Source organism: Felis catus, chromosome A1 (assembly GCF_018350175.1).
Source record: "Felis catus isolate Fca126 chromosome A1, F.catus_Fca126_mat1.0, whole genome shotgun sequence".
In the NCBI taxonomy this organism is placed as follows: Eukaryota; Metazoa; Chordata; class Mammalia; order Carnivora; family Felidae; genus Felis; species Felis catus.
Window position 1 is genome coordinate 22,020,097 of NC_058368.1, and position 20,649 is coordinate 22,040,745.

The 20,649-nt window shown below is 37.1% G+C and overlaps 1 protein-coding gene across 8 annotated transcripts in view; it reads left to right on the forward strand.

Annotated features, from left to right (window-relative positions):
* Positions 1-34: 34 nt before the first annotated feature.
* Positions 35-20,649, forward strand: part of CAB39L (calcium binding protein 39 like) — a 131,715-nt gene continuing 111,100 nt past the window's right edge. For 2 of the 8 annotated variants that reach the window (XM_045052723.1, XM_019826173.3), the window contains exons 1-3: positions 35-150; positions 10,291-10,439; positions 11,291-11,364. The gene's annotated coding sequence lies outside the window, so the exon portion shown is untranslated. Of the gene's footprint in view, positions 151-290; positions 597-10,290; positions 10,440-11,290; positions 11,365-20,649 lie in introns of those variants that run through there. The other 6 variants (XM_045052735.1, XM_045052719.1, XM_045052717.1 and 3 more) reach the window with 5 other exon arrangements.

A 20,649-nucleotide genomic window follows, 5' to 3' on the forward strand; every position in this document is an offset into this window, starting at 1 on the left:
TCGCCGGCAGCGCGGCGGCGCCGAATCGCGCCGCCTCCGGATTGGCTGTCAGCGCTCTCGGCTTGTCTCGCGCTCTCTGGCTGGGCCAATGAGGATATCTGCAGTCGAGAGGCCAGCATCGTTGGAGTGGTGGCGCAGCTGTTTCCTCCGGTAGGTGTTCCGCTGCCATCTTGTGTGTGGCTAGGACTGGGCTTCTTGGAGGTTGGAAACTTAGTTAGCGGCTCCAGGTGTGGAGGGGTCCTGAGGGAGCAATGGAGGCGAAGAGCGGTCGGAGGGAATACACCTGGTGCCTTCCTCACTTACCTGAAATGGAGAGGTTTTCTTGGGCTGAGTCTCAGCCCTGGCTAGAGAGAGTGATGAATGGTGGTTCTGGTGGGGCGGGGGAGATCCCAAGCTTTGGTTTCTTCGTCATTGTGAGGGCTCTGCTGCCTTAACACTGATTCCTTGGGTGCCAGAGAGCTACACCCATAATCTTTGTCTCGGAAGACTGACCATCAACTCTCCTAAGGAGGTTGTCTGATGGATTGATTCAGAAAGGAAGAAGGCTGGTTATTAATAGAAGGGGAAAGAGGGAGATGCCTCACCACTATCCTCAGGTTAGCAAGAGACATCTTTATTGTCTGTCGTTTGCGAGGGAGTGACTGCTAAAGTGTTGGTTCTTGTCATTAGTTACCCTCTGACTAAGGCCATCCTTTGGTAATAGTAGGCGTCTAGTTCTGCGTTTGGGCAGTTTTATATATTGGTATGCAGCCAGCATTCCTGCAGTGGTCTTTTTTTAAATCTAGAAAGTGGTGGTCTTTGCAGAAACAGGGGAAGTGAAGGAAGAACTTTGGTAAATCTTTGTTTCGCTGGTTACGATCTGTTGAAGCTTTAGGAATTTCTTGGTCTGCCTTGACTTGCTTGGTTGCTTTGTCAGGGACAAGGAGGCGTTTGTAAGGAAAAGCACCTTCTGAGCTCTTTATGGGGTGGGAGGAAGAAAAGAATTACCTCCTTTTCTTGCTCTTTTTTTGTTTTTTTTTTTAATCGAAGTAGAAAGCACGCATTAGCTTTCATTTTGGGGGAAAATTTATCAGATCTGAAAACCTAGCCGATAAAAGGCTAATATTTTTGATGAGAAGTTTTGACATGCATTAGACCAAAGCAGAGATACTTGCCTTGTTGCCTTGGGTTTAGTTTTACAGTTACCCAAGGTTAACTGATGACTCAACCTAGTCAACAGCAGTAAAACAATGGAATGATTAAAAAACTAATTTTCTTTTTAAGATTTTCTTTTTAAATCTTAAGAAGCCTAAGTTTCAAGAGTTCAATAATTTAGTGTTGAGTTGATGGCTAAGGTACTTGTTAATACCAGCTATCATAAAGTAGCTAAGAAAGATCAGTGGCTAAAAAACATAAAGAGCACGTAATGGCAGCTCAGTACTTGTTTGCCGAAATTTTTGTATAGCATTCTCATGTAATAGCATCTGATATATGTTCAGAAGTATAATTGTTGAATGAATAAATAAAATAATGCAGTAATTGGAAGGTGTGGACATACATTTCTTTTTAGCCTAACAAAAATAATTTTTTAACCTGCTTTCTAGAATACTTGATTGTCAGTTCTCTGAACTAAATTTATTTGTTGCTTCCAGTTTATGCATACAAATAATGTTATGGAGAGGTTCATAATCCTTTTTTGTGAGGTCTTTTTATGAAATCTTAATACAGAGAAATTTAGAAATGAAGATGAGCCCTTAAGTAATAATGCTCTATTTGCCATTTTTTTTGAAAGCAGTTTCAGTAAATGAATACCAAACTTACCAGTGCTTTAGATCTCTTCTGCTTAAGAATTTCTAGTTTCTTTTTACCACTGCTTAAAGTCAAAATACTGCACCTGTAAGTTTATTTTATTGCTTGATATGTTCTGTAATTTTTAAATAATAAACTAGGGAAGTATGAGATTTTTCTTTGAAGAATACAGTTCTCTAAATTTCATAATGTATAATTTGAAGATCCTTACAGATTTTTTAAATAGTACTTTTGCATGAACAATGCTAAGTGATTTTAAGTACAAGTGATTTAACTTCCATTGGTATGTTAAGGATTATTTTTCGGGGCGCCTGGGTGGCTCAGTCGTCTGACTTCGGCTCAGGTCATGTCTTGCAGTTTGTGAGTTCCAGCCCTACATTGGGCTCTGTGCTGACAGCTCAGAGCCTGGAGCTTGCTTCGGATTCTGTGTCTCCCCCTCTTTCTGACCCTCCCATGCTCATGCTCTCTCTTTCAATAATAAATAAACATTAAATTTTTTTTAAAAAAGGATTTTCATTGCAATCTCATAATATATATATATATATATATATATATATATATATATATATATACAAGTGTAGATTTTTTCCCCATTATCAATTGATGCATGCTGTTTAATTAGAAAAAATGTAGTAACACCTTTGAAATGAATATGGTATTTTGTGGCAGAATATAGAGTAAATCTACTTATCTTCATAAAAAATCAATAAAAACTGCTCTCAATCTGTTTGGAGTTACTGCATTTGATATTTTAGAAATCCTAATGATTTTATTAGTGAAGTTTTTGGGGTGTAAGCACTTTTAAATAAAAATAACATTTAAAATATGATAGATTTTTCCACCTCATTAACTTAAAAACCAAATTTGCATGTAAGTCATCTCTGTTTAAAATTATTTTTGAAGTACTACTTGAAATACCTTTTTATGCTTTGCAGTAATTTTGATCATACAAATGTTACTTTGGGGGAACATTTTGAGATTAATTTTCAGAAATATTTCTATATTCCTTATTAATTGGTGCATTTTGCCATCACTTTTCTAGTCTTTAACAAAATGGTTCATTATGGGGATAAATGTGACTAAAAATAAAAAATGATTTAAAACCGTATGAAGATCAAAATCACCATTGAAGTTTGTGGTGTTTGTTAATCAATGAAATGATTGAATGAATGCCTGAGTCATGAGGATGACCGTTAACTACAAAAAATGCTTGTGAGATAAAACATGTGGGACATTCAGATTATTTCATTTAAAGAGAAAATGTTTCTTTTTAAAAGGAAATATTTGAAGTATTATATATTTAGCCTTTTTTAAAAGAAATTGAAAAACTATAATTTTGCCTTTACTATGACTTCTCCCTTTGTAATAATCTCATTTGTTTCTGCTGTTTAAACTATAATTTTTGTGGGGGCACCTGGGTGGCTCAGTCAGTTGAGCACCCAACTTCAGCTCAGGTCATGATCTTACAGTTTGTGAGTTCGAGCCCTGCGTCAGGCTCTTTGCTGATGGCTCAGAGCCTGGAGCCTGCTTCGGATTCTGTGTCTCCCTCTCTCTCTGCCCCTCCCCCACTTGTGCTCTGTCTCTGTCTCTCAAAAATAAATAAATGTAAAAAAATAAAAATAAAAAACTATAATTTTTGTGCAGATAAGCCATAATTCTATGTCAAATTCTGTTCTTTTAAGCTCTTAGCACTCATTTCTCATAGATTTTTGGACAGCTAGATCTACTCAACTTGTATGCAACTCAACATCTTTTATGTTTCCTATCTTGATTAACGGTGTAGTTATCTTCTGAGTGGATCAGATTTAAAACTTCAAATTCTTGGGGCACCTGGGTGGCTCAGTCAGTTAAGTGTCCAACTTTGGCTCAGGTCATGATCTCACAGTTTGTGGGTTCAAGCCCCGTGTCGGGCTCTGTGCTGACAGCTCAGAGCCTAGAGCCTGCTTTGGATTCTATGTCTCCTCTGTCTCTGTCCCCCCCGCCCCCCGCATAAATGAACATTAAAAAAATAAATAAATAAAACTTCAAATTCTTCCCTCTCCCTTTTGCCCAACTCTACAATCTGTAGCTTCAACCTCCAAAATCACTTTCCTCTTTTTTCTACTTTCATTGCCACAGCCTACTGTAGGTCCTCTTTTTCTTAACGTTTTATATGCCACTGTATTTTTGACAAAGCCTTCACTTCTCAACTTGGAATTTGTATTAGTTAAGATGTATGTTTGTGACATTCTGTATGTATGTCCTGTGACAACCTAAAAAATAATTGTGGCCCCAAGTTTTTTAATAAAGTTATTTTATTTTAAAAAATTACAAATTTCTTTCATATCCAAAAAGATGAGCTAATTAGGTTGCTTTGCTGCAAAAAATTGTGGGGAGTCTCCAAGATCCTTCTGACCTGTTGCTCTGCCACTTCATCCTTCAGCTCCATCTTGTGGACCAAGATGGCTGCTTCACTTCCTGCCATTTTTATGCCACATGCTTAGGTTAAAAGGCTGAAAGGTATAATGGTAGGAAACACAGAATATTTGCACATGGGGGTTGAAATAGGATTTTATCCTCTAATTTTTAAAAAGCTATATTGTCACAAATTTTTAAGTAACAATTTCAGTGAGAATGTCATGAACTTTTGATGATTCTGTTTGGTTCCTACAATTAGATTTGGGAGGAACAAGGTGTGTAGCTTGTGATCCTAAACTATCACTTGCAAACTTGGGGACTACTTTATACTTTCCTTTTCTCTGTGAAAACGGTTCTCACTGCCTTCAATTAACCTTTGAAAGTAATGGATGCCTAGCTCAGCTTCCTCTTTGGAATATAGACAGGTTTAATTTAATCACAACCTCTTGCCCTGTACTCAAAGTCTTCATTTAAGCATGTTTTATATTACCTTGTTTCTCACAGGCTGTGACAAACAAAATAATTCCTTGGAAAGCAAGACTTGTTCCTGAGTCATGAACAAGTTTGCATGCAGTTGGTATTGGATGCATGTTTGCTCATTTGAAGTATATTTCATATTTCAAATAGGATAAAAAATTGGATGGGAAGGTCCATGGTGGGCCTAGCTTGCCTTACATGTAAAGTAGGATCTATACCTCTGGAGGATGTACTGGTCTCTTACAAATCAACAAATAAGAACATCAATACCCTGACAAAAGGAGCAAAGGACATGAACTCATAATCACAAAATAACAAGCACAGATGGCTTATGTGAAAAATATTTAACTTGTAATTAGGGAAATAAATATTTACATAAGCAATTTGTAGGGCACCTGGGTGGCTCAGTTAAGTGTCTGACTCTTGGTGTCTGCTCAGGTCATGATCTCGCAGTTTATGAGTTCGAACCCCACATCTGGCTCTGTGTTGACAGTGCAGAGTCTGCTTGGGAGTCTCTCTCTGCCTCTCTCTCTCTGCCCCTCCCCTACTCACTCACCCTCTCTCTCAAATAAATAAACTTTAAAAAAATTTAACAAGCAGTTTGTCAGAATGCATTGAGACAAAACTATATATACTCTGACCCTTTGTAAGGAAACTTCTATGGAAATGGAGATGGGGTCAAAGCTTTATGAACACAGTGTAACTGTATTTGGGAATAACTGGAGGTAAGGAATAACTAATGGTAGAAGAATGGTTTTATAAATTATTACACATTCATCATGGTAGACTATATTTCAGCTTGTTAAAAGTATTTTCAAAAGGTGTTTAATGATACAGGGTACTTAGTGATGTTGGAGAAAGGTCACCATTTTGTGTTAAGTGAGAAAAGTATAGAATAGTAATTGAGGAAATGAAATGAGATACCACTATGCAGCCTATATAGAATGGCCAAAAAAAAAAAAAAAAAAGGAAGGAAGGAAAAAAAATAGCAAGTGCTGGCAAGGATGCAAGGCAACAGGATTCAAATCTTGCTGGTGGGACTGCAAATACCAGTCATTTGGAAGACAGTTTGGCAGTTTTTAGAAAATCAAACATGCATTTATTATGAGACCTGGCAATCTCACTTCTAGGTTGAAGTCATCTCATTTCTGAGTTCTTTTTATTCTTATTTGTTGGGTTCTTTCAAGGGTGTCATCTTTTCCTTAATGTAATGTTATATGGCTCATTTTTATGTTTTTTTTTTCTTATAACAGTATGTATTTATAGCATAGTCAGTTTCCCTGTGTATTTATGTTATCCTGCACTAGGAAGAGGTTTGTTTCTGTATTACATTGCAAGGATGTACTACTGCAGTTTTAAAAAACCCATTCCCCAATTAAGAGACATCTGGGTTATTTCCAGTGTTTAGTGATTACAAATACAACTGTTATAAATATCTGCAGAGAAGTGATTTTAGGTTTCATTTCACTTTTCTTGAGAAAAGCATAGAAGAGTCCTTGGGGAAATGCAAATTAAAATCATAATGAGACACCATTACATATTCCATATAATGGCTAAAAACTAAAACGCACACATTTTCTCTAAGTATTTGTATGTACAGATACTCAAAATGTATAAAACATGAAAAGTTACCAATAACACCAAAAATATCAGATGTATTAGTAATATATGGGCTCAACTTAATGAAAAAGGTTTTCGGATTTGTGTATACAAAAGGTAGAGCTATACAAGTTATTAATATTAAAGGGAATTAATAAATGAAGAATTTAAAAAACAATAATCAAGGGAAGACCAAAGATACATCAGATAAATGCAAATTTTAAAACAGGGTTTTCATCTTGGTATCAGACAAGGCAGGATTTAATTCAAAAAGCATTAAAATAAAGGATATTGTCCAAGTTAAGGGCTACATTCACAATTAAGATTTTTTTAAAATGCCTATTTATCAAATAATACATCAACAGCTTTTATGAAGTATAAACTATAAGGGATGTGAGGAGAATTAGAAATCTGCTAATAGAGGACTTTCACACACCTTTCTAGTACCACTAAGTATATTGTAGGGTAAATCTCCTAGATTTATATCAAAGTTTGAGTCCACTAATGGAGAATACATCTTTTCAAGTGCACAGGAGACAGTTTAAAAAAATCTGCTATATTAGACCACAAAGAAAACCTCAGTCCCCCCCCCCCCCAAAGTCAAACTTTTGATTACATGCAATAAAACTGGAAGACAATTTTTAAAATAAAAAATAACACGTGACTAAAGGTGTCTGTAGGACTATGGTAACTTTCTAAATCCAGATCTCACCATACATTCTTTAAAAACCATACAGATCTATAAAGAGAGCAAATAAAACCACCACCATCCTTGCCTAACTAATTTCAAATTATGGGTATGTACGGAAGTAAATGCTGAAATGCAGCAGAGTGAGCTCTGGCACCCATGCTGAAGTGGCAAATGAGGTTGACACTGCTGAGAACAGGAAAAGGAAGCAAGATCTAGAATCAGTAGAATGCAGATAAAATAACTCCAGAAAGTGAAAGCCCTACCCTAAGGAAGGAAATACTAACAAATTTGAGACCTGTTAGACAAAAGGAAGGGACTTGAAAGCTCATGGGACCAAAGAGGCAGTCTGAGAAAGGTATTGCTTTTGAGATAAGAGGAGAGTTGGAAGGGACACTATATACCTGGAGACCTGGTGGTAAGAGTAAGAAAAGATAGTAGAAATTAGGGATCTTGATGAAAAAGAAGATACATCAACCACTCTCACCCAAAAAGGAATCATTGATTTAAAAAACTGTACTTTATCAAACCAACAGAAGGTGCTGTTGAACTAGAAAATCTAGTAATCTTTCTAAATCCCTCACTCCTGTCTATATGCTATTGTTAATCTGGTTTAGGAAAATTAGAACATTTCAAAATGAAAAGATACTGGCACATAACATCCATATAAAGTTATTATAAGTAGAAAACATAAATTTTGAGTCAGAATATTTCAGCTGATGGAAAGTCTCTCCCAAAATATTCGACTATAAGAGCTAAAGAAAACCATAGCACAATACTCCTACCTGAATTAAATATCCACGGATAAGCATTTGCAGAGATAAAGTTCAAATACAAATTCAGAATCCCAAAACAAATGGACAAAAAGAGGAAGATGTGAAAAGTGAACTTTGCTGATGTGAAATTTGCTGAACTGAGGAAATAAAATGAAGAAAAATCATCTTTTAAAATGAAGCTAAAGTCCAAGATACCTAAGGGAGAATAGAGTTCCTGAATGTAAGAGGTATTGAGGAAAGACTTGAAGATAGCCAGAAAAAGGAAAATTAAATGAAGAAAGAGAAAGAGCAAATGATACAGACAATATGTAAAAATTAGAGTTCTTAGGAAGAGAAGAGCAATAGCAGAACTAATATTTAAATTTCAATCCATGAAAACATTCTGGAATGAACAGAAGACTCAAATTGAAAAGGCTGATTGTGTACTGAAAAAATTGATCTAGAATGGTCAACTCCAAGGAATATCCTAGTAAAACTATTGGACATTCAAGTAGTGAAAAATTCCTCTAGGCTTCCAGGTAGACAGAAGACATTAGGAACAAATTTCTCAAGAGCAACATACAAAGCAGAACAGGCACAGATTGTTAAAGTCTATGAAATTGTAAGACGGGGATTTTATAACTATGACTCCATCCCAGAAAAAGTGAAAACCATGATAAATTCCATACACTAAAAAAAAGTTACATGATGAAAAGTATCATAAGCAACGTAAAAAGACCAGTGACAAGGTAGGAAGAAATAATTGAATTTACATCACAAAGAGCTGATCTCCTAGCTAATCTCTTCTAATAACCTAGAAGTCAGAGCAAATGACTGGCAACCCAATAGAAAATTGGGCCGAAGATACGAGAGGTCATAGAAAAAGAAATGCAGCTGACAAACACACAAAAGATATTTAACTTCAGTCATACTAAGAGAAATATAAATAAAAGCTATACTAAGGGGTGCCTGGGTGGCTTAGTTGGTTAAGCGTCTGACTCTTGATTTCAACTCAGGTCATGATCTCATGCTCAAGCCCCAGGTCTGGCTCCTCTCCGAGCTTGGATCCTGCTTAAGGTTCTCTCTCTCCCTCTCTCTCTGCCCCTCCCCTGCTCGTGTGTCTCCCCCCCGCCAAAGCTATACTAAAAATTATAGCTACACTCAAGCCTTTCTCACCAAAATCCAAAGTTATATAATATGTTCTGTGGATTGTGGGGAAACAGGCACTTTGATGAATTGCTGGTAGGGATACAAAAGCACAAATCTTGGGAGGGAATTTGGCAGTATCCAACCCGTGTGTATAATATACATATATTATATGTATACTAAATTACACGTGCGTTTACTTTTTGACCCGGGCACCTAACTTCTAGGAATCTGTTCTAAAGACACAGTGACATAAAATATAAACTGGCATTTGTATGAAGCTACTCACAGCAGCATTACTTGTATTAGCAAAAGATTAGAAACAACCAAAATGCCTGTTAATAGGGGACTAGGTAACTAAAGTACATTCAATAGTGGAATAATCTCCATTCCCCTTCCAAGTTGCTGTTTTCTCCAGAAGTCATAAAAGAGAGTGTAGAAAGTCTACATGTACCAACATTGAATGATCTGCAGAATATATTATGAAGTAGAAAAAACCCCAAAGGCATGAAACAATATATAATCTATAGGTAGAAGGAGGGAATGTGAAAGGTGCCAACAGCGGACAAGAGATTTCTCTGTTACTTATTTATATAGTTTTGACCTTTGAATCATGTATGTTTACATATTCAAAAATTAAATTAAAAAAATAGAACTGAAGGCACCTGGATGGGTCAGTTGGTAAGTGTCTGACTTCAGCTAAGGTCATGATTTCATGGCTCGTGAGCGAGCCCTGAGTCCGGTTCTGTGCTATCAGCTCAGAGCCTGGAGTCTGGTTTGGATTCTGTCTCCCTCTCTCTGCCCCTTCCCCCTCCCCCCCCCCCCCCCCCCCCCCCTCTCTCTCTCTCTCTCTCTCTCTCTCTCTCTCTCTCTGTCTCTCAAAAATAAACATTAAGAAAAAAAGAAGAACTAAAAGAAAAATTTAAGAAGGAATGGAAATAAATTTACATAACTGTATAGCATTTTGGTGTCATAACCATACAAGAAAAGGAACAATTTCTAGTGACTTTAGGACCTAGATTTAGCATTATTATTGTTATATTGTTATTTTTAAAGTATTTTATGTATATTATTGGGCAAAATAGATGTAAAATATTGATAATTATTGAATAAAACCACAGAAGTTCATTAAGGCTATAAATTAAGAAAATGTAGTCTCAAAATTTCTTTGACAGATTGAGCAAAATGGAAGCGAAATACAAAAAAACATAGGACAGCTACATAACAGAGTACATGTTATATGGCACTGTGTCAGACACTATATATATATCATTTGACTCTTGCGTATACATATGGAGAATCATGATATTTTATTCCTAAAAGGTTCAGAGAGGTTACATAATTTGCTTCAGATTAGACAGTTACAGAGTGGGAGGTTGAGATTTAAACCCAGATCAATGTGATTCCAAAGCCTGTGCTTTTTCTACTACATTATTGCAGGATTTCAAATATTGAGAAGAAAGAACATCAGGAGCTAAATGTTCTATTTAAACCAGTAGTTGCTGCTCAGAAAATACATTAATATGCAGACCCTAAGTCAGTGGTTTATATGTTCTTCATGCAAGAGCAATGCACTAAAGGAGAGAAGTGTAAGTTTTCTCTTATTTCTGATGGGGAAATGTAAACACACATACACATATATCCTTATATTGATGTCGAAGATAAAAATTTTGTGAAAGTTGCCATCCATGACTGAAATTAATAAAAGATGCAAACTAAAAGTGTGGGAAGTAGGAAAGAAAAACTCTAGTAGGCATGGATTTTCATGATGCTGTTAAAAGCAAAAAACCCTTCAAAGCTTCTCTTTGTGATACTTAAAAGCTCTTTTAAGCTTTGCACAGCCTTTTTATAAAAATTGGCCTCTAGGGGCAACTGGGTGACTCACTCAGTTAAGCGTCTGACTCTTGATTTTGGCTCAGGTCATGATCGCGTGGTCATGAGATTGAGACCAGTGTCAGTCTCCGCGCTGGACCCTGCAGGCATGGAGCCTGCTTAGGATTTCTCTCTCTCCTTTTTGTCTGCCCCTCCCCCCACTTGTATGCACATGTGTGCATTCTCTCTCAAAATAAATAAATAAAAACATTTCTAAAAATTGGCCTTTGAGATACTAGCTTAAGTAAGTTATGTTTCCTGTGGAAGATGAGGGCTAATGGATATATTTTGGGGGTGCTAGGGCTCCCCTTCTCTAAGCCACCCCCTCATACCACTACTGGTTTCTCCTGATGATAAAATATTTTCACTTAGTTCAATGCTACTTTCTAAAAGTTCTGGCACTTGAAGTAATTGGGGTAGAGGGATTTTCCTGTTTTAATTGGTTTATCTATATATGATTATGGTGGAAATTTAATTTGTAATTCTATATACCTGATAACAGTAAGAAAATATATTTGATTTTCTATAAAAGTTTAAAAATTAATTTTGAAGCTTTTCTTTTTGTCAGAAGCTGTGTTGATCAGTGACTTTGGTGAAGACAGAAAGTTGAAACCGATTTGCATATGATATACAACTTCTAAGGTAAGCTAATATAATGCCTCAGTCAAGAGTGTAAATGTTCTTCACATACTTGAAGATTACAGTTAACACACTAAAATAAAACTATACAGGAATATATATATATATATATATATATATATATATCCTAATTTAAATTTCACAAAGCAATTATAGAAATATTAAATAGATTTCCCTTTCTGGCAGTATGATAGACAAGTGTTCTTGAATTCGGCTCCCCCCACCAAAGATGAAAAACACTAGATTTAATATTTAAAAAACCTTCATTATGAGTGGATGAACCTATAAGAAAATAAGGGAAACTTTTTGTGGCTTGAAACAGAAGAAGTACATCCTGTGAGGTAAGCAAGTGCTGAAGTCACTGAATACTCTGGGGAAATGCATGGATTTCTGTTGGTATTGAAAGTTGTGTATGGAGAGGGATGGGGACAGGGAAAAATTCCTTGGGTTCTGCAGAGTGTAGGGGGCCTGATCAGACACCATCTTGGAGAGGCATAGAGCTCTGGGTGGAGTTAAAATCTCTCCTACTGGGGCACCTGGCCAGCTCAGTTGGTAGAGCATGCAACTCTTGATCTTAGGGTTGTGAGTTCAAGCCCCACGGTGGGTGTAGAGATTATTAAAATAAAATAAATAAACTTTGAAAAAATAAAATCAAATCTCTCCTACTACTTCCTGGTTACTGGCTCACATTCACTTGGATTTGAGGCCTTAATTTATACTATTTTCATGATCCCTAAATACTTATTTTCACGGTCTCCCACAAATAGAGAATTTTAATTTGAAATGGACCTTGGTCTCTAACACTTTTCAGTACCTGACAGAAACAATTAAAAATCTTCCACAGAGGGAGTTATAAATGTTCTTGACAAACATTTGTTTGTCAGAGTATCATTATTAAAATTCTAACAAATAAGCTCTTACACAGTTTTTTTTTTAAGTTTATTTATTTTTGAGACAGAGAGAGACAGAGCATTAACGGGGGAGGGGCAGAGAGAGAGGGAGACACAGAATCGGAAGCAGGCTCCAGGCTCTGAGCCATCAGCCCAGAGCCCGACGCGGGGCTCGAACTCATGGACTGCGAGATCGTGACCTGAGCTGAAGTCGGACGCCCAACTGACTGAGCCACCCAGGCACCCCAGTCTTACACATTTTTTAAAATCACAAAACATGAAGGGAGAAAATCAAAATTCCATGAGCAAAGAGCAGAAACCACAACCAACCAAAACAAATCTACACAGGTTTTTCCTATTAGGAATATCCAAGGGGCACCTGGGTGACTCAGTCAGTTAAACATCTGACTCTTGATTTTCACTCAGGTCATGATTTCACAGTCATGAGAAACTGAACATGGAGCTTGCTTAAGATTCTGTCTTGGGCGCCTGGGTGGCTCTGTCAGTTAAGCATCCGACCTCGGCTCAGGTCATGATCTCACCATTCGTGAGTTTGAGCCCCATGTCAGGCTCTGTGCTGACAGCTCAGAGCCTGGAGTCTGCCTCAGATTCTGTGTCTCCCTCTCTCTCTGCTCCTGCCCCACTCATTCTCTGTCTGTCTCTCAAAAATAAATAAACATTTAAAAATTTTGTTAAAGATTCTCTCTCCCCCTCTGCCTCTCTTGCGTGTGCGTGCTCCCTCAAAAAAGAAATACCCAATACATAAAATAAATATTTAATATTTAATACATAAAGGAGGGATGCTAAAACATAAAGAGTAATAGAATTAAAAAAAATTTCTTTAATGTTTATTTATTTATTTATTAAAAAAAAATTTTTTTTTCAACGTTTATTTATTTTTGGGACAGAGCGAGACAGAGCATGAACGGGGGAGGGGCAGAAAGAGAGGGAGACACAGAATCGGAAACAGGCTCCAGGCTCTGAGCCATCAGCCCAGAGCCCGACGCAGGGCTCGAACTCACGGACCGTGAGATCGTGACCTGGCTGAAGTCAGACGCTTAACCGACTGCGCCACCCAGGCGCCCCTTTAATGTTTATTTTTGAAGGAGAGAGAGACAGCATGAGTGGGGGAGGGACAGAGAGAGGGAGACACAGAATCCGAAGCAGGCTCCGGCACAGAGCCTGATGCGGGGCTCAAACTCGCGAACTGTGAGATCATGACCTGGGCCAAAGTTGGACGCTTAACCGACTGAGCCACCCAGGTGCCCCAAAGAGTAATAGAATTTAAAAGTGACCAGGCATATTAAAATAAGAGCCAATTAGAATATCTGAAATGAAGGGCACCTGGGTGGTTCAATTGGTTAGGCTCCTGACTCTTTAAAAAAATTTTTTTTATGTTTATTTTTGAGACAGGGAGAGACAGAGCATGAGCAGAGGAGGAGAGAGAGAGAGAGAGAGAGAGAGAGACACACACACACACACACACACACACACACACACACACACAGAATCCGAAGAAGGCTCCAGGCTCTGAGCTGTCAGCACAGAACTTGACGCGGGGATTGAACTCACAAGCTCTGAGATCATGACCTGAGCTGAAGTTGGACACCCAACCAACTGAGCCACCCAGGTGCCCCAGGTGCCTGATTCTTGTTTTCAGCTCAGGCCATGACTCACGTTTCGTGGGCTTATGCCCCACATTGGGCTCCGTGCTGACAGTGCAGAGCCTGCTTGGGATTCTCTGTCTCCCTCTGTCTCTCTGCCCCCTCCACTGCTCACTCTCAAAATAAATAAACTTAAAAGAATATCAGAAATGAACAGTATAATAACATAATTTAAAGATTAAATGGTACGGTAAGTCAGCATATGAGGCACAGTTAGAAAGAAACTGCATGGAAGACCATACACAGAGAAAAAAGTTATAGAAAACGAAAGATTGTAAGGTGATCTAATCAAAAGTTCCAGAAAGAAAACATGAAAGGTTACAAGGAACATTAAAAATACTCTTTTTATCCCTATATTTATCAACAGAAACAGAATTAATTTGGGTAGGAAAAATTTGTCAAAATGATTTTTTTAATGAAATATCCAAGGCTCTCTTTCCCCTTAATTGAATCAAAGATGTTGCTATCTTAGAAATACCATTTGCATCTAATTTGCTAAGTAGCTGAGAAAGAAAGTACATTTTAAGATATAAGAGAAAATAGACACTGGGCCACCTGCTCCCCATAGGTCTCGGCTCCCAGAGCTGGGCCAGACCTTGTGGCCATGGGGCTTCTCTCTCCTTTCTCCCCAGCAGAGACCAGTGACTTGAGAGCACTTTCCAAAACTTCCCCTGTCTCTCAGTGTGAAATGGAACCTCTGACACTCAGGTGTGGCATCAACAAAGTCAAATATAGCAGCACCAGTCAGAAATAACAGGAATACCTCTGTACTCTTCTTAACACAGGAAAAGACAAAAGAAAGAGAGAGGAGATGTGTTCATAAGAACAGACCCATGTGCTATGAAGAAAGAAAAGTATGCCAGAGAAATGAGGGAAATGATTGGCATTTCAGTTATTTTTCCTCTCCTTTACTGGAGAACCTGATTGGCTTTCAGTCATTCCTCAACTACAAAGAATTCTCACAAGTGTCTCAAAGAAGCTTCTAGAAACCCAGAGGAGTCCAAACCGTTAGATTTCTGCTAACATTTGTTGCTAGAAATGCTAGCTGGTTTGTGGTACTAAGAGGATCATGAAAGAATAGGATAGTTAACAGGGTGTGGAGCCAAGGCAGACTAACATCAAGCAATTCTCTAAAGGAGGCAGCTATAACTAAGGGAATTATTGAGTGATAGCTATTATAAATGGAAAATGAAAAAAACAATATTTGTTAGACAATATCAGCACCATTCAGTCCTGCCAGTCACCCAGCAAAAACATTCAGCCCACTTAGCAGTTGTGTGATATCACAGGCTAAATTCCGTGTATTTGCTATGAAAAGAAAAAAGACAAAATATATCCAAAATATGAAGAGTTGTGAGGATATCATTTTATAAGAATGTACGATTAGCAATATTGAGCAGATATGAACCTAGAATTAATGAACAACAATGAAAATAAAAAGTCTAAATAAAGAACTTTGTGGGAGGCAAAGAATTCCTTTTTTGTTGTCAGAGGAATGGTTATTAAAAATAACTTTTAAACCAGTATTTATGTCAAAATTCTTGATGATTCTTGATTGTGGGAGTTAGCCAGAAATGAATTAAAACTATTCATAAACTCATTTATTCAGAAAATATCTTTTGTGGTGCACATATCTTCACAAAATAAGCTCTTCTGGTGAGATGTTTTTAAGTATAAAAGATCAAAATTACAGTAATTTTGAAATCACAATTAACCAAATGTTGTTTCAAACGTAATGCTGTACCAAACCAAATAGCGGATATTAGTAAAAATGCGGTAGGATTTGAACCCCGCTGATACCACTGACAAGTTGGCATCTAAGTCAAGCTTGCTATTTATTTATTTATTTATTTATTTATTTATTTATTTATTTACTTATTTAGAGAGGATGCATATGAACGAGGAGCAGAGAGAGAGAATCCCACGGGGGGGGGGGGGCAGAGAGCCAGGGAGAGAGAGAGAGAGGGAGGGAGGAAGGGAGGGAGAGAGAGGGAGGGAGGGAGGGAGGGAGAGAGTGAGCGAGCTAGCGAGAAGTGGGGCTCACGGGGGGGGGGGGGGGGGGGGGGGGGGGTGGTGGTGCTCGTGCTGTCACCGAAAGCGGGACTGGAGCTCACAGAGGCGGACTCCGACTGGTGCTCAGCCAATGTGGGACTTGAACTCACCAACTGTGAGATCATGCCCTGACCTGAGCCGAAGTCAGATGCTTAACAACTGAGTCTACCCAGGCGCCCTAAGTCAAGATTTTAACTTTCAGTTTCAATTTCCTTATCTGAATCTGCTATAGTAAAACCATTCACTTTATATTTCTTATCTTTAAGGTGGAGCTACTAGAATCATATTTCCTTTATGTTCTTTTCAAGGCTTTTATAGAGAACATATATATGAACACTCTTTGATATTATAAAATGCTATATAAATAATGATGAGTGTTAAATATTTAGAGGTTGTTTAAATTTGTATCCACTTAAAAACAACTTTGCAAATACTTTGAGGTAAGCCATTTAATTTCTGGAATTTAGGAATATAAACTCAAAAAGTATAGTTGTAATCACTGATTTATGTATCTTTATTGTGCTTTTTACTTAACTGTTGTGGCAGACTATTGATGGTCTATCCAAAGTCATACCAAACCTCATATTTTCATGCCTTCTTCCCGTGATTGAAGCTGCAAATGTCAGATGCTCATTTTTTCTAGGCTCCTTTGCTCTTAGGGGTAGTCATTTTAGCCTTTTCAGACCAGTGATTTGTAGAAATTTTTTGGAAGATATCCTGAATGTATGTTTCCTCCTACATTTTTGATTCTGATTGAAATGGAGAAACCGTCAATCTTTCAGTAGTTGGCATAAGAATGGCTTTTGTAGAAAACACTGGATTTGTTTGGAAGAAATGCCTTGATAATTCATTTGTGATGAATGTTGAGTCCACAAGGGGCTTAACAACTGTCAGAAGATGATTGTTAAATTGCCTTAAGTGTGTCCTGTCAATTGGAAGTGACTGTTTTGTTGGTGTCTAGGATGAGTTATGTATATAGATTTGGAAGTAGACCCTGGGACAGAAATAATGAAAATAAAAATTTGAAGGGCACAGGGAAAATCCAGCAAGAAGGGAATAAGAACTCTGGAGAGATATTAGATGGGACTTTCTATATGAAATACTGTGTGTTATGTAACAGTGACTCTAACCCTGACCCCACAAATAAAAACTTCTGAAAATCAGGAAATCCTTGGTGTACCTGGATATGGGGCCAAAACATGTTTGACCAAGTGTGCGGAGAACAGCTAATATCTGGGTTTCCTCTACCATCGAGAGGATCTCTCTAAATGCCTATTTATCTTCACTTTTTCCCTTACCACTGGCTTTTTTTCTCATTAGGGTATTTCAGTTTTACCTCTCTACAGGTTTCTTCCTGACAACAAATGTATGCACCTGAAAAACCAACAACCTTCCCTGCTCACCATTCCACCTCAAAACCTTATCCCTATATGTTTCCCTCTTTCTGTTCTTTTTTACATTTTATTTATTTTTATTTTTTTTTAATGTTTATTTTTGAGAGAGAGACAGAACCTAAGTGGGGGAAGGGCAGAGAGAGAGGGAGACACAGAATCCTAATCAGGCTTCAGGGTCCAAGCTGTCAGCATAGAACCCTATGCGGGGCTTGAACTCACGAAGCTTGATATCATGACTTGAATTAAAGTCAGAAGCTTAACTGACTGAGCCACCCAGGCGCCCCCTCCCTATGTTTCCCTCTTAGCCATGTTTTTTTTTTTTTTTTTCTCTCTCTTTCCTAGCTCTCTTTCCCTTTTCCTTTTATTTCTTCTTTCATTCCAGTCTTCAGGTTTTTGCTAAAACATTTCCCCTTGCTGGAAATATCTCCCCCCTCCTTTTTATTTTTTTTAAGTTTATTTCTTTATTTTGAGAGAAACAGAGAAAGTGTGAGCTGGGGAGGGGCAGAGGGAAGAAGAATCTCAAGCAGGCCCTGAGCTGACAATGGGGCTTGAACTCTCAAAACTGAGATCATGACCTGAGCTGAAATCAAGAGTCACACGCTCAATGGACTGAGGCACCCAGGCGCCTGCCTCCTTTCTATCTTACTATCCAAACCCTAGTAATTTTTCAAAGTGCCTCTAAATTCCCATTTCTTGCATTAACTCTTTACCTTTTCTCACTAGGTATGATCTATGTTTTATCCTATGATTCTTGGTCCCTTGATTATTTCCTCTTCCTTTTACATTTTCTTTAGTCTTTATATTTTGGTGCAATTATTTCATACAGATGACTATGTTTCGCCACCCCCTTCCCCCCAAATTGTAAGCTCCTTGAAGGCAGGTCCTTTGTCACAGACTTCTTTTGAATTCTTTAGAGAACTTGGTACTACAGTAGGCTTATAAAAATACCAATAAAGAGTTGTTAAATTTAATCAAGTAGTGGAGGATTAGGCTATAATGTGTAGTAAGTTTGAAAACCAGTTGTGTGTCTAAGTCCTTAGACTTATTGATAACATTGTATTGAAAATGTGACAACTTTTGTTTGTGTTTATCAGCTATGAAAAGCCAAGATCTTTATTTAAGAAAAAAAGTTTATTACTATTAGATGATCATTTTATAGCTTCTTTCAAAGGACAACTAGCACCATGAGTTTTTAATCCTAATTCATGCTTACATTATCCCTGAACAAATTTTAAAAAGATTATAAGGGGACACCGGGGTGGCTTAGTTGGTTAAGCGTCCTACTCTTGATTTCAGCTCAGGTCCTGATCTCACAGTTGTAAGATCAAGCCCTGCATCAAGCCTGTTTAAGATTCTCTTGCTCTCCCTCTACCACTCATGTGTCACTTGTTCTCTCTCTCAAAAAAAAAAAAAAAAATTATAAAATAGGAAAGGAAAAAAACGAAACAGCATCAACCTGACTGCATATGGAGAAATGGCTAAATAAATTGTGGTGCACGAATATTAAGAAATGCCATGTAGGGATGCCTGGATGGCTCAGCCCGTTGAACATCCAGCTTCAGCTCAGGTCATGATCTCACAGTTCATGAATTCAAGCCCCACATTGGGCTCTCTGCTGTCAGCACAGGGCCCACTTCGAATCTTCTGTCCCCTTCTCTCTCTGCCCCTCCCCTGCTTGTTCTTTCTCTCTTAAAATAAATAAATAAACCTAAAAAAAATATCATGTAGCTTCTTGAAAAGAATGAAGTCTTTTTACTAAATCTGACATGTAAAGAAACCAGGATCTACTATTAAGAAACAAAAATAACTTACAAAGCAGAATATATGGTATGATACCATTTTTTTTAAAACTGTATATATACTTAAACAGATTATGTCTGGGAAAAAATCAAAGAACAGAACTAAACTGTTAACAGTGGTTAACTTTGTAGAGTGGAATTAGAGAAAAGGAAGACAGGAGATCTTCAAGCAATAGAGAAGCATGTAAAATAAAAAGGTTTTTTTTTCTACAGGGAGCATTTATTTTGAAATCGAAATGCAAAATGAAAGATACATTTTAAAAGAGTCAATAAAGCGAGAAAAGTACACCAGTTTGTTTTGTAAAACAAGATGCAATTTTGTGTTTGCATTTATTAACCATATTCTTCTTTTATAGTTATTAATAGATTGTAATAATTTTTCCTACTCTAAATCATGTTTTATAAGTCTTCAGTTATGGTAATGGAATCCAACTAGAATTACTGAACTAATTCTATAGATATTTTCCTGTTCAGTACATTACCTGAATATGTTTTACCACAAATGCTGTGTTTGTTTGCAATAAATGGCCATGTTTGAATCTGAAAATTAAATGTCTTGTTCAAGATTTTCTGTTACTTTACCCAGACTACTTCTTTCTTTGTCTTTTCTGTGTTCTTTCTGGAGTCTGTTTTTCTTCTTGTGAGCACCAGCTCACAAATTGTACTTTGAAAGATTTGTAACAGTAATAATGTGATTTTCCAACGTAACATTTTTGTGTAGTTCTGATTTCAGTAATTTGTAGAAAAGTGAGTTTGTAAAAGTTTGGAAAATTGGGAGATGATATACCTTATAAAAAGAGAATGTGTGTCAGTTCTCAATTGGATGGGAGTTGTTCTCTTATTGTAAAGGTATATTGTGTTTTTAACTAATTCAAATAAGAACTTTTCACAGAAGTACCAACTATGGAAAAAAAATAGATCAGCAAAGAAGGGCAGGAAGATATGAGAATTATTACCATTTAACTGGTTATAGTGCTAAGCCCACTTTTATTGCTTATGATGCTAGTTATCTATTGTATCTTAGGATTTCATCAATTCTTTCTTACCTCATTCTTTGTTATTCCCTAAATTGGGAAATTGGAAGAAAATCATAGCATGTATTTCACTTAGTGTAGTTATATTTTTTGGAGGAAGAGGAATTGTAACTATTAAACTTAGAGTTTGGTGTATATGAATTAAACCTTTAGCTTTTATTCTTACTAGATATGTTTTTTTATAAGATCAATTTTTACTCTGCTCAAAGGCACATTCTATTATTCCACCTCATTCTCTTCAGATGAACTTGAGTCCTTTTCTGAGAAAATTAAAGCAAATGTGTGCTCCCTAACTTCATTCCTCTTTACCGTGACAGTTTCTTTATTCAAACGTTATCTTTCCTTCTTATTTTAGAAAAATATGTGTCATTCTTCTTGGATATTAAACTTTTCACTTACATTCTTGATCCTTTCTTTCATTGTGAGCTCAAGAATTTCATCCCATTGATTATCCC